Raw genomic sequence first — 17,682 nt, 5'->3', positions numbered from 1 at the left:
CTGTTCACACTTAATCTGGGTCTGCATCGGGAGAAAGCTTAGCTGACAACTGTTGGAAGGCTTGAGTGAAGGGGAGGCCAAAGCCGAGAAGAGACTAGTGCTGGGAAGCTGAGAAAAGAGGCTGGGTTCTTGGAGAGAAGGCTCGACAGAAGGCTAGGTGGGAAGAAGCTAAGCTATGATGTGAGAGAAGAAAGCCTGAAAGGACCAGTCTGAGTGGGAGGCCTATCTCCTTTCCATCTACAAGAACTCAGCTGGAGCTTCAGGCCATGGTGGGGAGGGAGGTACCTTCTCCGCTTTGGGCCATGGTACGAATGATGGGGACAGTTGACCTTCTCCGAGGGCTCCGGATCGGGGTCACCGCAAGGACCAAGGAACTTACTCCGCCCTCTCTGAGCCCCTCTCCTCTTCCCGCCTATCCCACCCCACCTCCACCCCTCCACCTCCGCCTCCGGTCCACCCTACTGGGTGCGGGTCAGGCCCAGCAGAAGAGCGGACATCGAGCCTCCTGCTCTTTCCACCGAAGCTCCGCTTGTCCGGGCAGTGACTGGGTGAGTTGGGGAGGGGAGGAGAAGGCCTCCGAGACCGCTGGAGCCGGGACCCGAGGCTCACCTACTCCTACCCAGTCAACCCACCGACCAACCGACGGCCAGAAGAACAGGGTGAGAAAGTCCAGCATCTCACGTCTCAGGTTTGCTTTGGGACCCTGGGAGAATCTTCGTAGGAGGAAAGTCAGTCTGGAGGCAGAAAGGAGGCCAGGGAGGATCTGGCTGAGGTCAGGATCGGTCCCGATTCCCAAAGCCGAGCAGGGAGACTTTCGCAGCCTCTGGAGCTCGGGGAAAAAGGTTAGGAGCAACCCGGGCTGGGGATCGGGAAGCCTCGAGGTTGAAGGGGTCGTCCGGGCTAGTATGAGCCTCCAGGCCTCCGCTTCTGCCGCGGTTGTGGTCCCTGGGACCCTCTCACCCACCCACTAGGACTGGGGAGCCTCAAAACTGACCCCGCTGATACAAGTTTTCCGAGGGCCCCATTTCCACTAGGACAGGTCTATATGGTTTCTCATTCCAACCCTCCTTCCTCTCCCACTCCTACCCCTCCATTTCTGGGTGATCTGTGCCACTCTTCATATCAGCCACAGATAGCTCAAACTCTTCATTAACTTACATTTATTTTTCTCCCCCTAAATTGGCAATTTCTCTTTATTTTTTCCCCTCTATACATCAATTTCTTCTCCCCTGACTCTTTCTTTTCCTTCCTACATATTCCCTCCCTCCTTTCTTTTCTTCCTTCCTTGGCATCTTTTTCTTTCTTCCATCTCTTTCTTCCTTCCTTCCTTCCTTCCTTCCTTCCTTCCTTCCTTCCTTCCTTTCTTTCTTTCTTTCTTTCTTTCTTTCTTTCTTTCTTTCTTTCTTTCTTTCTTTCTTTCTTTCTTTCTTTCCTCCTCTTCCCCTTTCTTCCTGCTAGCTAAAGTCTTTAGAATACTACCAGAAAGTTGTATTTCTCAACTTGGTTGCTATCTGGTGACAATTCTCTTTTCAGTTTTCTTCTCGGAAACTCCCCTCCCTAGGAAGCTGGATCCCGCTTGGCCTGAAAGGAGCTGAGTCTTTAAGTGAAGTAGGCTTGTGTGGATGCTACTGGGTGGGGGTGGGCTCATTGTTTTCAACTCCTGGAAGAGACATTCTGGAAGCCCTGCTAGCTGCTGTCCTGCTGTGGGCCTCTGGAGTGACTAAAGAAGCAAAAAGAACAGGCTTCCTCCTCCCCACCAGAGTCAGTTTGCATTGCCCCTCTCCCTATCCCCAACTAATACAGTCCACTTTGGAAGATCAACAAGATTGCTAGGGACCTGAATAGAAGGTTCCACCTGCCTTTTCCAAGACAAACTCAGGAACCACCTTAGGAAAGGAGTGAATGCTGAGTAACCAAACTGGGGGAATGTGAGTTTCTAAGGCACCAAGGCTCAGAATACTCTAACCCAGCTGGAGTCAGAGTTCCTGGATTGAGGGAGGTACCAATTCTGCTCCTCAGGATTTACTTCACCGGATTATAGACTTCCCATGTATAAAATGGGGCAAGAAGCATTAAGAAAAAAAACCCAAGAATAAATAAGAATCAGACATTGTATTATCCAGGCCAAGCCTCTCCCTCTTACCCCATTTCCCAATCTGTATTGTTGCTGCAAAAAACTTGGTTTAATACTTAATCAGAATTGACCTAGAATTTTCTGGTCTTCTTCAAATAAAACCTGGTTTTCTTTCCTAACGTACAAGATTATCAACAATTATCCATCAACAGGCGGGGGGGGGGCAGTAGTGAAAATGAAGAAAGCAGACCAAGAGGCCTACAATTCCCACATTTTATACTGGGGGAGGGGGTTCATCTTCTGGGGGAATTCTTTTTTCTGTCCTTCCCTCCCAGAGCTCTCTCATTAAGAACCTCCAAACCTCTCTCTGGTCATCAAGGCATAAGTGATTTGGGGGGATTTTTTAAAAACATCTACATTTTATCTCTGATATTTAATTAGCTGTGAGACCCTAGGCAAGTCATTAAACAGTTCTGTACTATAGTTACCTCATTGGTAAAATAGGGGTGAAAATGACAGTATCTCCAGTGAGGGTTTGATATGATACCCAAATAAGATGTGTGTTCTTAATCTTAATGCTTTCTAAAAATGTTGAGTATTATTATTACTTTTCATTTGTGCATGAACCTTTAACTCTGCTGGAGTAAGAACAAATGTGGGTTTGCTGACCCTTTCTGCTATGTTTGAAATCACCTCAGTCTTTCTCTGCTTCCCCCCTCCACCAATCCAAGTGGTTCAAAATTACTCTTTTATCATCATTAGACTCCAATCATGGAATCATGCTCAGGGAAGGTCCTTAAGGAAAACTGTGCTAACCTTCTTTGTCTTTCTCTTTCTAAGATATCACTGGGGTGGTATTTTTGTCATTCCCTTACTAAACTTCCCTTGGAAAAGGGGCCAAAGCACCAAATCACAGCAGAATCCATTTCCTGCCTATAATGAGGCTGAGGGATTAGCTAATAGATGAGCCAGCAGTATAAAACTCTCCTCACTTTCTCAAACCTATCCTCCTTCCTATCTCTGTACCTAAGAAGACCAAGGATGTCAATTGAGGTAAGTGAAAATCAGCATCTTTCCTCTATTTATTGAAGGGAGGGAGAACAACTATTTTAGAGGACCCCAAATCTGTCAGAGCATAATCTCATAAAAGAAGGCAACTGTTTTCCCTTGGTGACAATCATATCCAGGATATCATATATCCAGGTCTCAACTTCTCCAATTATCTTTCTATCTCTCCATCTCTCTCTCTCTCTCTCTCTCTCTCTCTCTCTCTCTCTCTCTCTCACACACACACACACACACACACACACACAGTTCAAAGGAAGAATCCTATGATTGCATGTCATTTGTTAAGGTGAGTGATTATTCTCCTAATTCCCAAATTATGAGAAAAGTGAGGCCTTTTTCTGTATGACAAGAGGCCAGATTTAAGCCAGACCCTAAGAAGAATAAATTGCCTAAAAGTTATAAAATGGGAAACAAATCTTGGTTTCCTTCTTTTCTGGAACTAGAAGATGAAGCTTTTGAGCTGAGGGGAGACAACAATTTGGAAAGGAGGGCATGCGGGTATAAGTGCTTTTATTTTTACTGTAGAAAGGGAAAGGAATTTGAACTCAGAGAGGGTCAGTGACATGCATCATCACATAGCAAGTTAAAGACAGAGCTGGAATTAAAATATAGATGTGCTGAATCCAGATCAGGATCTTCACCACATTGTTACTCTAAAGAAAGAATAAAGTCCCAGCTGGCATTATTTTCTTCTTAAGTGTTGGTTAGGGTGGTGGTATATAAGAGGTGAGATGAGAAGGGGCAGAAGGAAAGAAGTAGCTTTGTCCCAAGCTATGACATAAAACCTAACATGCCGTCCGAATCCTCATCCAACCAATCAGTTCACCAGGCAGGGCTTCTGCAAATCCAGCTACTTCCTAGTTAAATAATTTACCATTAAATGGCCAGTTAACCAGTCAACTAGATAAACTTACAGACTCAATAAACAAATCCAAACAAGATAGGTACTAGAATTTAAGAAATGAATGAGAATTGTGGGATAGAACAGAAATAATGGAGACCAAGAAGAGGAAGAATGAGGTTCAGATGCCTGAGGCTAAGCACCATAGAACATGTACAACATACACCTGCTATTCCAAGCATGCCATGGCATTAGAAAAGGAAGTCTCAGTATATTTTTGTTTTAGTAAAGAATGAGTTAGTTGGGGAATTATGAGGGACAGTGAGAATAGAGTATATGTGAATAAATTTGCTATTCTTTAAATAAGTATTTGTGTGTCCTGGGGAGGAAGAAAAAGGAGGAGGGAGGGAGGGAGGGAGAGAGAGAGAGAGAGAGAGAGAGAGCAATGTTCAAGAATGAACATACTACTCTGGAATTCTGAAAACCAGAATTCCTAATTGTCTGACCAGTCCTGAGAGTACTACATGTGTGTTCTGATCTGAGCTTTGAAATCCAGCATGAATCCTCATGGGAGGAGGTAGTGAGGGCAAGAAACTTACCACCTCCCACTGGGGCTCTTGATTACCCAGCTGCCCCCAATCCTCTCCAGACTCCCTAGCTTATGTCCTGCTGGGCTCACCTGGGGGGGGGGGGCAATAAGAGCAAAGGGAGGCTCGGCTTGGTGGAGGATGTGGACTTGTTTAGAAGGTTTGCTGGATGTGATTTCTCCATTCTTGGGAAGCTAATGTAAGATTTTTTTAAGAGAAGGGCATGTAGCCCGTTATCACCACTACTATTCAATATTGTATTAGAAATGTTAGCTTCAGCAATAAGAGAAGAAAAAGAAATCAAAGGAATTAGAATTGGGAAGGAAGAAACAAAACTCTCACACTTTGCAGATGACATGATGATATGGGTAGAGAATCCTAAAAAAAAATCTAAAAAACTACTAGAAACAATTAGCAACTTTAGCAGAGTCTCAGGATATAAAATAAACCCTCATAAATTCTCAGCATTTCTATATATTAATAGCAATATACAGCAGCAAGAACTGGAAAGAGAAATCCCATTCAAAGTACCTTCAGACAATACAAAATAGTTGGGAGTCTACCTGTCAAGGCAGACTCAGAAACTCTATTGAAAACAACTACAAAATACTTATCTCACAAATAATATCAGATTTAAAAAAACTGGGCAAATATCAACTACTCATGGATAGGCTGAGCCTAATATAATAAAAATGACAATTCTACCTAAATTAAACTACTTATTTAGTGCCCTACAAATCAAAATTCAAAAAAATTACTTTAAATGAGTTAGAAAAAATTGTAATTAAATTCATATGGAGAAATTAAAAAGTCAAGAACTTCCAGGGTTTTAATGAAAAGAGTGCAAAAGAAGGTGGCTTAGCCCTACCAGATCTAAAATTATATTATAAAGCATCAGTCATCAAAACTGTCTGGTATTGGCTAAGAAATAGAAAGGTGGATCATTGGAATAGACTAGGTGCAATAGCAGAAAATGATTATAGCAATCTGTTTGATAAGCCCAAAGAGTCCAGCTTTTGGGATAAATACTATTGGGAAAATTGGAAGTTAGTGTGGCAGAAACTTGGATTGACCAACACCTCACAAGATAAGATCAAAATGGATACAGGATTTTGACATAAAAGACAATATTATAAGCAAATTAGGAAATCAAGGAATAGTTTACCTATCAGATCTATGGAAAGGGAAGCAGTTCATGATCAACAAAGAGATGGAGAAAATCAATTAAAAACAAACTAGATAATTTTGATTACATTAAATTAAAAAGCTTTTGCACAGATAAAACCACTTGTAACCAAGATTAAAAGAAATGTAGTAATTTGGGAAACAATCTTTACAACTAGTATTTCTGACAAAAGATTCATTTCTAAAATATATAGAGAGAACTGAGTCAAATTTACAAAAAAAAAAAAAAGCAAGCCATTCCCTAATTGGCAAATGCTCAAACAATATGCAGAGGCAATTTACAGATGAGGAAATCAAGGCTATCCAGTCATATGAAAAATTGCTCTTAATCATTACTGATTAGAGAAATGCAAATTGAAGCATCTCTGAGGTACCACCTCACACCTCTCACACTGGCCAATATGACCAGAAAGGACAATGATCAATATTGGAATGGATGTGGGAAATCTGGGACACTAATGAATTGTTGGTGGAGCTGTGAACTCATCCAACCTTTCTGGAGAGAAATTTTGATTATGCCCAATGGGTAATAAAAATGTGCATAACCTTTGATCCAGCAATACCACTACTGGATCTATACTCATGAAAAAGGGTAAAAACATCACTTGTACAAAAATATTCATAGCAGCTCTATTTGTGGTGGTGAAGAATTGTAAATTGAGTGAAATTTCATCAATTGGGGAATGGTTGAACAAATTGTAGTACATGTATGTTATAGAACACTATTGTTCCATTAGAAACCAGGAGGGATGGGAATTCAGAGAAGCCTGGAGAGATTTGCATGAACTGATGCTGAGTGAGATGAGCAGAACCAGAACATTGTACACCCAATAGCAACATGGGGTTGATGATCAATCTTAATGACCTTGCTCATTTCGTAAGTGCAGCCATCAGGGACAATACACCGGGCTGTCTGTGATGGAGAAAACCATCTGTATCCAGAGAAAGAATTGTGGAGTTTGAACAAAGACCAAAGATTATTACCTTTAATTTAAAAAAACACATTATCTTATGTAATTTTGCTCCTGTATTTTTTTCCTTAAGGATATGATTTCTCTCTCATAACTTTCAATTTAGATCAGTGTATAGCATAGAAACAATGTAAAGGCCAACAAACTGCCTTCTGTGTGTGTGGGGGGGAGATTAGGGGAAAAATAAAATTCAAAAATAAATAAATAAATTTTTAAAAAAGAGAAGGTCATCTATTGATTCTACAGGGGCTTTCTCTTACTCTCTCAGCTCCTGTTTCCCACTTCTGATTTCTCAAACCCCTAACTGCCTATCCTGCTTTTCTCTTCAGGAAACCCCACTAAATCCAATAGGTCCCAAAAGATGGATAAGAGGAATGAAGTATCTGAGGACCTGGAGAGGCAGAGCTGAACCAGGGAACTGAGCTTATCTGAGGCACCAGAGACCAAGGAAGACCAGGAAGGCTGAGCACATGGGAGTCTTGTATAACAGAAAGACCACCATATGGGTGGTAGAGTTGGGGAAGGACTTTCAAGTCTCACTTATATGACAGGTGAGTTTAGGCAATTGATTTAGCTTTGCCCATCTAGCAATTTCCTCAAATGCAAAATAGGGATCAATATGAAATGATTTGTGTTCACTTGGCAAAGGCTTTCTTGCAAACCCAGCGATCAGCTACACTTAATTAGCTATGTTCACCAATAGTCCGTGTTTCAATGGGGTTGTCAGTTTTTAATAATGAAATCACAAATTGTCAAATCCAAAAGAGATAATCTATTCTAGTGGTCCCAACTAGCAAATCCATAGTTCCATGGGCTACAAGGAGTGTGGAGGGAGTGGGATACAGGGAACATTTTAACTTCATTGATTATAGATACTTGTCCTGTCCAACTAAGAGCATGGTCAATGGTCAGAAGAAGAAATGGGAGAGGAGAGAAAGAGGGAACAGAGGGAGAAAAGGGAGGGAGCAGAGAAGGGAAAAGAAGGGGAAAGAAGGGGAAAGAAAGAAGAAAGATGCAACAGTAGAAAAGGAATCAGATTGGGAATGGCTTTAAAAATTAAAGAAGTTTACATTTGATCCTAGCAAAAGAGAAAGGGAAGAGAAGGATAGCATGTTTCTAGGATCAAATGTAAACTTCTTCTGAGAAAAATGCCATACTTCCTCTCTTCCCTTCCTACTTCCCTCCTTTCCTTTCCCATCTTTCTTAGCACTTACCTTTCTCATGGCAATAGACCAGGACAGTTATAAACTTAATGTTACATGTCTAAGGGATTTCACAGGTACTTCCCATTACAACAGTAGAGTTATTATTAGTCAAGCAGCTAGATGACTCAGTGGTTAAAGAGTTGGACCTGGAGTCAGGAAGAACTGAGTCCAAATTTGCCCATAAAGACTAGCTGTGTGACCCTGGGCAAGTCATTTAACCTGTTTCCCTTAATCTACTAGAGAAGGAAATGGACAACCACTCCAGTGTCTTTGCCAAGAAAACCCTATAGACATTATGGTCCACAGGGACATGAAGATTCAGACACAAATAAATTGAACACAATTGAATTACTAGTCACCCTCATTATTGCATTGGAATGGGCATTGTAAAGAATCCAGGGCAAATATATGAATAGGTTGGTTTAATTGATGCAGTAATCTATTTCATCAATTAATCAATCCATAAATATTTAGTAAGTACCTAGTTTGTGCTAGACCTTGGGAAACAAATTTTAAAATGAAATAATTCCTTCCTTCAAGGAATTTACATTCTATAAGGGGACGTAGAATATGCATTTATAGGCATATTTAGAATGTAGACAAAACAATGACAAGGTAGGTAGGGAAAGGGACACCAATAGTAAGGGAAGGTTAACAAAGGCTTCATGCAGAAGATAGAACTTAAGCAGAGTCTTAAATGGCATTGGGCATTCCTTGAAGCTATGAAGGTGCAATGCATTCTAGACATAGAACATGGTGCCACATATAAGAAACCATGAAAAAGATCCATTTGGCTACTTTTGAGTACAGAAAAGGAAGTAATATAGAACAGGACTGGAAAGGTAGGTTGGAGTCAGATTGGGAAGGGCTTTAAAAACCACTTGATCCTAACAATAAAGAGCATTGGGAGTTTATTGAGAAGAGATTTGAGGCAGGAAGACCAATGAGGAAAATGTCACAATGTGAAAATGTGAAGAGAGAAAAGCACCGGGGACAGAATCTTAGAACACTATCTACAATTAAGAGAGATAATGTACATCATAATCCTGCAATGGAGACTAAAAAGCAACAATAAGTCTGGCAGAAGAACCATGAAAGAGTGGAATCATAACTCTGAGGAGAGAATATTCAGGAGGAAAAGGCTTCAGAGAAGTTAAGAATGATGAAAACTAAAGAAAAAAATCATTAAATTTTTCAACTAAGAAATCATTGCTAACTTTAGGGGAATGGTTTCTCTTGTATAATGAAGGTATAAGTCAAAATTACCAAGGGTTGAGAATATAAACATGGAATACAACTGTTTCTAGGGCCTTATTTGAGAAAATGAAGGGAGATATAAGATGGTAACTAGTAGGGGTGATTTGATTTAGTAAGACTCCCTTTTTTACAGGAGAGTAGGGAATATTTATAGGAAGCAAGGAAAAGGATAAGAAGATAAGGAAGAAATGGATGACTGTGGAGAAGAAAGTAAGACTGGTGACATAGCATAGCACCCCTTTTTTTAAATCCAGTTCAAGTGCTTGTCATAGCATCATCTCCCTGATGTAATGGTCTTCTTTGAGAACAAAGGACAAAATATCATCATCAACACTCTCTTAATTACCTATCTAATGGTCTTTTCTCAAACCTCTTTCTTCTTGATCTTTCTGCAACCTTGGACACTACTGACCACCTCTCTTTTCTCTAGGTTTTTGGAATACCCCCTCTCTTGATCTTCTTTCCACCTGTCTGTCAGTTCTTTCTTAATCTGCTTTTGTTGAATCATTGTCCAGGTCATGTTCACTAATCATGAGGGACCTACAAGACTCTGTCTCAGGTTTTCTTCTCTTCTCTCTTTACACCATTTCATTTCATCAACTCTCTATACCATTTAAACTAAAAAAGATTCAATTATCATCTTTATGCTGAGGATAGCTATGCTTATCCAACACTAATCATTGCTGATCTTTGGTCTCACATCTCCAATTGCTTATTGGACATCTTGATCTGGATGTTCTATAGACATTTTCTTGGCAATTAAGGGGTTAAGGGAGTTGTCCAGGCTCACAAAGATAATAACTGTCTGAGGTCAGATTTTAACTCAGGAAGATTTTTAATTTATTCTAAAGCAACTCATTATTCTTCACCATCCTCCAAAGTCACTACCCTTCAATAACCTCTCTGGATTCTACCCAAGCAGATCTCAATGAAAGAATAGACAGAAATGGGCTTCCCAGGTTTTGGGGATAGAGTTGGGAGAATTAGGATTAGAGTTAATCTAATAGGGAAAAAAGTCCTATTTTTTACCTGAATTATTTTCATGCTGCAGCTATGAACAAGAGAAATAAAACCTCTAGATTACAAAAAAGAAAGTGCAGGTATTATTATCTCCATTTTGTAGATGAAAAAACAAATGATGAGAGAGTTGAGATGATATTTCCCAAGAATAGATAGCTGGAGTCTGAGATGCGATTTCAACTCAAATCTTATTCATTCTAAATCTTGTGCTCTTGTCCACTATCCCTTTGATGCCTTGAGAAGTAATCTCATCGACTTCTTGCTCCCTTTTCCACTCAAGTCAGATAGTTGCTTTAGGTTTCTTTAAATTCTTAAGAGGAACTATTGCTTATGGAGGGTACTTAGTTATCAGTTCCAGAGCAGAGTCATTACTAGTGGGAGACAACTAGCCTTTTGTTCCAGGGTGTCCAAGGGTCTTGATTTCTCTCTAGGTTGTTCAGTCAATAAATCAATCAAGGAATCCACAAATATTTATTAAAAGCCTACTTATCCTGATATCTTCCATATCCTCATCTCTTGACTGCCGATCTTGGGGCATCCAAGGGAAGGTGCTGATCTATTGATACTAGCTTCCTTGACAGTACCACCCCTTTCACCTGCCACCTCCTGCTTCAGCAGCCTCCTGATGGAGGGGTAGGAGTCTGTAGATTATGCCACAGGAGTGCAACATAGGAAAGAGGCCATTCCCCTCCAAGCATGTCTACATATTCAGAGTTCTCTGTCCTCTGTGCCACCTCCTCTTCACCTGAGCAAATGTTTGTCCTGCTTTGAATAATCCTAGCTGTGCCTCTGCTCTAGAGCTCCAGTCAAGCTTTCTGATACTTGATAATGCTTCTCTCTGTGTCCTGGTCCAAATAAGTCTCTTTTGAAAGTTTAGTTTGGACAAAGAATGAGAGGCCCACTGAACATTTGAGCCTCTATGCCAGAAGCAGGACAGGGCCTGTGACCATAAGCCACAAAGATAAATGACCCTAGAAGGAGAATTCCCCACCCCCTACACAAAGAAGAGGGGGAAGGCAGCCCCCAGGATCCAGGGCAGAGACTTGGAGGTTGGCCCCTGCTGGCCCTGTCCCACCTTCCATCCTTATACATTCTGCATTTTCTCCTTTGAATGCTCCCTTTTATTTATTGGGTTTCATTTAACCTTGGCCATGTCCTCCTGAGATCATTTATTTGGTAACTGTCACTCCGGGCTGCTCTGGTATTAACCTTATAATCCTATTGATTTCCTCCTGGTTGTTTTCTCCCCTTCTTCCCCAGGCGTGTGGGATTTATTCCCAGATCCATTCATTACTGAGGAGCCATTGCCCCAGGAAGCCAGGGCCTGGCTAGAAGTCTGGCACATCAGCCCAGACTGCTGGATTACTTCCTGATTTTGCCAACTTGGGCATTCTCAGGCACTTGAGTCTAGGGCGTGACAGGAGTTCTCTGCCAACCTAAAATTCTGATGGCAGCATAATCAACCCATTGGCAATAGAATAAATCAACTTGCTGATGCCAGACTGGTCCTCTGAGTGGTTCATGTGTCTGTCTATCCACTTGGAAGGCATGGTATTGCACCAATCAGCAGCTCCTATTGTTCCCCAAATCCAGCCCTGGTTGCCATCTTGAATTCAATCTGAACACAGAGGAAATACCGTAATTTTGAAAAGGAGATTCCCTCAGAGCCTTAGGAGGGGGAGAGAAGGAAACTGAAAAGGGGAGGAGGGAGGGAGCCGAGAAGAGGGCCACATGGCCACCTCAGGCCCTGCTTGCCTCCCTCCACCACCTGTAGGAATGGCAGCTTTGACTCCTGGTAAACTGCAGCTGCAGCTACCAGACATCACCCCAGCCAGTCCACCAAGGGATTAATTAATCAGTTCTATTATCTGGGACCTTCCTAGTCAGGATGCAGAAAGACAAGACCCCTCATTTATTCATCTATACAAAGCTACACCATCTCCTTCTCCCCAACCCCAATCTTCCCAAATGCATTAGGTTCTTGGGGGACCTGCCCATTTGGGAATTAGCTAGGGATTCATTCCCAGGGCTGGGGGTGGGGGAGTGGGACAAAGTTCTGCTTTGCCCAGGTTCTGAAGCTCAAGAGACTGAGCCATATGTCACTGGGAAGTTCATTTCCCCTCAGGTTGCAGGAATGGCTCAGGGATTGACCTGGGGAGTGACCCTGGTGTCAGGAGGCATTAATGATCTCCATACGGTCAATAAACAGGCTATTTCTCCATGTGGAGGTGGCATGGGATGAGGGAAACTCATTATTCTTATATTCATTCATAAGCATGGGCTCAATTATGCACTAGCTTCCTTCCAACACCCCTTACCCCATGCTCACCAGAACAACTGGCACTTGGGATTGTCCTCTACTCTCCATGAATCCTTTATAGGATTCTCATCTATTCCCCTGTTTCCCAGTAGAATTTCTCCTCATCTAATTCAGAGCAAAAGGAGAGTTCCTAAGAGATTCTCCAAGCTCATTTTCTCTTAGCTACATCCCTTTGTGGGCAAAACATAATAAACAACAAATATCGTTACCGCCATAGATTGAGCCTATTGTTTATTGATTTCTACAAAGCAAAAAGAGGAAAAATAACTGGTTGTCATTTCTTTAGGAAAAGTTTCCAGTCAGTAGAAGTTGGTCAATCTATAGAGTCCAACATCATTGAGAGCAGCGTTCCCTTCCTGTAGCCTCTGGGCATTTCTAAGGAGAAAAGAAGTTTGCCTGGAAGCCACATCACAGTTAGCCATGAGCTTTGGGGAAGGAGTTTTGGAATATCCAACTTCATCCCCTCCTCAAAATTCTTGCCACTCACAAATGCTCTAGTTCCTGGAGGTATTACACTACCATTCCATAGATGAGAAAACCAAATCCATAGAGACCCAGAGATTTATCATGGATCCAAAGTTGAAAGGAAGCCCATCGAGTGATAGAGGAGGAAATTGTGGTTAAAGGAAGTTAAATAACTTTCCCATGATTACTCATGGGCATATTATTCAATTCAAAATTAGTGAGTATTCTTCATTGTGTCATGCTGTTAAAACCCATCCAACAAACTAATGCCACAATTAGAATGTGATGATAAGGACTCCTCATTTTATTTTTCACTAGAAAGTCAGTCAATAATCATTTATTAACTACTTATGTACCAAGCACTATACTAAGTTTTGGATATATAAATTAGGCTCACAGTTTGACTCAGTTATTACATTGCATTAGTCCCACCAAGTATAAGTTCAAAACCTCAGTGGGCCAGTGTATTGAGACCCTTGCTCCCTGGGGTTTTACTGGTAAATTGGCTAGAGCACCTGGCTCCTATTACTAGATTCCTATATCCCTAAGGCTCTAGCTCTAGGGCTGGATCCACGTTGATATAGGAGCCCTTACACCTAGAAAGGAAAGGGATGAATGAAATGGACAAAATCACAGTCTCATTTCTTAAGGGAGAAGCAGGAGGACAGAGATGGCCTTCAGGTTCTCTCTCCTTTCTCAATGGTGTCACATGCTTATATAAGTAAAGGAGTCCTTCATACTCAGACCTGAATGTATTAACTATACTCCGTCAGTTTTCAAAATACAGACAATTTTATTCATGAATTCAGTGGATCAAGGAAGCTCTTGGTAAGTCAATACAAAAGGTTCACAAATGTGCCAACTTAACTATCTATCTCTTTCTACATAAAGATATGAAGAGGGGCAGCTAGGTGGCACAGTGAATAGAGCACCGGCCCTGGAGTCAGGAGTACCTGAGTTCAAATCCAACCTCACACTTAATAATTACCTAGCTGTGTGGCCTTGGGCAAGCCACTTAACCCCATTGCCATACAAAAAAAAATCTAAAAAAAAAGATATGAAGAGATGGAGTATTTATACACACATATATACATGTATATATGAATAACTAGAAATAGAGATTTTATTTGTGTGTGTATATTTATCAATCTATTCATCTATAACTATAGAAATTTCCTATATGCCTATTCATATGTGTATAGATACATATATTTCATATATATTAAATGTGTGCAAATAGACATTTCATACATAGATTTCATGTTTCATACTTTATTCATATATGGACATATCATATACTTATATATATACACACACATATATACATATATATATACATATATATACATATATATATGTGTATATATATATATATATATATATATATATATATATACATCAGGGAGCTAGACTTTATTTCTTCACTGTGTTGGGCATTTTCTTCCATTTCCTCAAATCCCCAGTTATTTCAGGATTAAGGCTTTGGTGCTAGGACCAGACTCTGTTCTTGCTCATAGTCTTGGATAGTGTGGAAAGGCCCTGTTTGATCCTGGATGCAGGTGAGACAAAGTCCAAGCTTATTCATGAATTCCTGGGTTTGGACTCATGCCTCTGTTGTTTTGATGTAGTTTCCAGATTTGGTTCCTTTTCTGTCTCTTTCTTATATAGTTCTGAACCCATAATCCTCTCCACTCAGGACAGTGCTAAAGGTAGTTCCTACAGACTCTGGAGAGCCAATTGTTAAATTTTCAGTTTGGAAATGAGCAAACTATACAGACTGGAGCTTAATTTATTGTTTTATTGTCTCTCTAGTCAATAAACATTTTTAATTGAGGATACAAATAAGAAAAAGACAGTCTCTGCCCTCAAGGAGCTTACAGTCAAATGGGGGAAGTCAAGGCACAAAAGAAAAATGAAAAAGTGGAGGGGGAAGGGACCAAGGGTGAGGGAATGTGGTGGAGAAGTCAAAGAAATTCAAAATGAGTACACCTGGAGAAATTGAGACCTTAAAAAGTCCAAAATATCTTCAGCCTGGTGGAAAATGCTGTTATTTGTCCTTCATTCTTGAAGAGAACCAGTGATGTCAGGAGAATAAAAATAAATTGGATTTCAGTGATGCAGGAGAGGATATCTTGAAGAAGCCTGCCTTTTCCACTCCTTAAATGAAGATTGAAGAATGAGAAAGGAAGGGAGAGTACTGATAGTATGAGTACCAAGACTAGATTCTTTTATTTATTTTTTTATTTTGTGTTTTTTAAAGTCATTTTGGGGAAAAAAGCATTTCCATGCAGACAGCACAACACAAAGGGAGAATTCAATATGAAACCATCAATCTCCAGGTCACAGTTCACTTCTTTTGAAAAACTATGTAATAACTACTACCACTATATGTCATTTTCAAATCTACCCAGCTTTTCTTTTTGAGTTTTCTTTTGTTCTCAACTGCGTACTATTTTTTTCTCCCTCCCTGCCCACCTGACACTAGAAAAGACCACCATTAGACTCAGATATGTATGGATGTGTGGATGTAAAACCAAACCATGCATACTTCTATTTCTCAGTTCTTTCTCTGGAGGTGTACTGTATCTTCCTTTATGGTTCTTTGCAGTTGATCTGAATATTTATGATACTCAAAAAAATTTAATAATTCACACTTGTTCTTTGAACATTATTTTTATTGCATAAAATGTTTTCTTGTCTCTGCTTACTTCATTCTTCATCTCATTCAAGTTTTTTTTGTTTGTTTTTTTGGGGGGGGGTTATTTTTTAGTTTTTGCAAGGCAATGGGGTTAAGTGGCTTGCCCAAGGCTACACAGCTAGGTAATTATTAAGTGTCTGAGGTCAGATTTGAACTCAGGTACTCCTGACTCCAGGGCTGGTACTCTATCCACTGTGCCACTAGCCACCCCACCTCAAGTTTTTAATCATTTCTTTTCTAAAATAAATGAATTCATCATTTCTTATACTGCTTAGGAGATTATGCCAAAGTTTTTTATATGTATTATATATATATATTTATATATTATTTATATGTATTATATATTTATGTATTTATATATATCTTTATATATTTCATATATATGTGATATGAGACTCTTATTTGAGAAACTATCTATAAAATTTTCACCTCAATTTTCTGCTTTCATTTGAAACTTGGGAACATTAGTTTTATTTGAACCAAACTTTTTTAACTTAATGTAATCAAAATTATCCATTTTACACCTCCCAATATTTTCTGTCTCTTCCTAATTCATAAATTCTTCTCCTATCCATAAGTCTGAAAGGTAATATATTCCAAGTTCTTCTAATTTTCTTATGATAGCTCCCTTTATGTCTAGGTCATGTATCCATTTTGATCATAAATTGGTCAGTGGTGTAAAATATTGTCTATTGCCAATTTCTGCCAGATTACATTCTAATTTTCCCAACAAATTTTACTAAAAGTGAACTTATTCTAAAAACTTAAATCTTTATTTCATCAAACACAAAGTTGCTATAATACTTTACTACTCTGTTTTGTATGTCTTTACATTTTTTCTCATTAACTCCTTTTGTTCTTCTAAATAAATTTCATTATTATTTTTTCTAGTTCAAAAAATTTTTTATTAATTTAATTGGGTGACATTGCATAGGCATATTATTTTAAATTAATCATCACTTTTGTTATATTGGCTCTGGTTACACATGGACAATTAATATTTTTCCAATTATTTAAATCTTACTTTATATAAAAAGTGTTTTATAATTAAGTTCATATAATTCCCAGGTTTGTCTTGGCAGGTATACTCCTAGGTATTTTATAGTATCTATAGTTATTTTTTAAAGGATATCTCCTACTATCTCTTCTTGAAGGGTTTTATTGGTGATATATAGCAATGCCAATTATGTGTATACATTTTATATATATATATATATATATATATATATATATATATATTGCTCCTTTACCAAAATTATTGTTTCAACTAATTTTTTAATTGAATCTCTAGGATTTTCAAGTATATCATCTTCAAAAAAAGTAAATTTTATTACTTCATCCATTCTTGTTCCTTCAAATCTTTTTCTTCTACCATTTCTAATTGAGGATTGAATATTATCAGTATTTAGGGAAATTTTGAGTTCACTCCTGATATTATTGGAAAGATTTCTTTCTGGCTAATTCCCCTTTACAAATGACTCTTGCTGATAGTTTTAGGAAGATACTTCTTATCATTTTAAAAAAAAATTCACATTTACCTATATTTTCATATGTTTTTAATAGGAATAATGTTGCATTTTGTCAAAGCTTTTTTCTGTTTCTATTGATATAATCATATAATTTTTATCATTTTTGTTATTGAAATATTCAATTACATTAAATCATCCCTGTATTTTTGGCATAAATACAACTTGGTCACAATGTATAATCTTTGTGATATATTGTTGTAATCTCCTAAGCAGTATTTTATTTAGGATTTTTGCATTCAAATTCATTAATGAAATTGGTATATAATCTCCTTTCTCTGTGCTTTTTCTGACAGGTAGCAATACCATATTTGTTTTATAAAAATAGTTTGGTAAGACTCCTCCTTTACCTACTATTCCAGATAATTTATTTAATATTAGAATAAATTGCATTATGATCTGAAAAGGATATATTTAATATTTATGTTTTCCTGCATTTAAGTTTTTATGCCCTAATATATGGGC

General features: G+C 39.0%; 1 pseudogene; it reads left to right on the top strand.

The window, feature by feature from the left end:
* The first annotated feature begins 11,939 nt into the window (after positions 1–11,939).
* The window catches only part of LOC141512025 (claudin-6-like), a 32,398-nt pseudogene continuing 26,655 nt past the window's right edge, over positions 11,940–17,682 (top strand).

The sequence above is a fragment of the Macrotis lagotis genome, chromosome 2 (assembly GCF_037893015.1).
Source record: "Macrotis lagotis isolate mMagLag1 chromosome 2, bilby.v1.9.chrom.fasta, whole genome shotgun sequence".
In the NCBI taxonomy this organism is placed as follows: Eukaryota; Metazoa; Chordata; class Mammalia; order Peramelemorphia; family Peramelidae; genus Macrotis; species Macrotis lagotis.
Note: the sequence above shows the minus strand (reverse complement) of the source record. Positions and strands in the feature narration are given on the sequence as shown.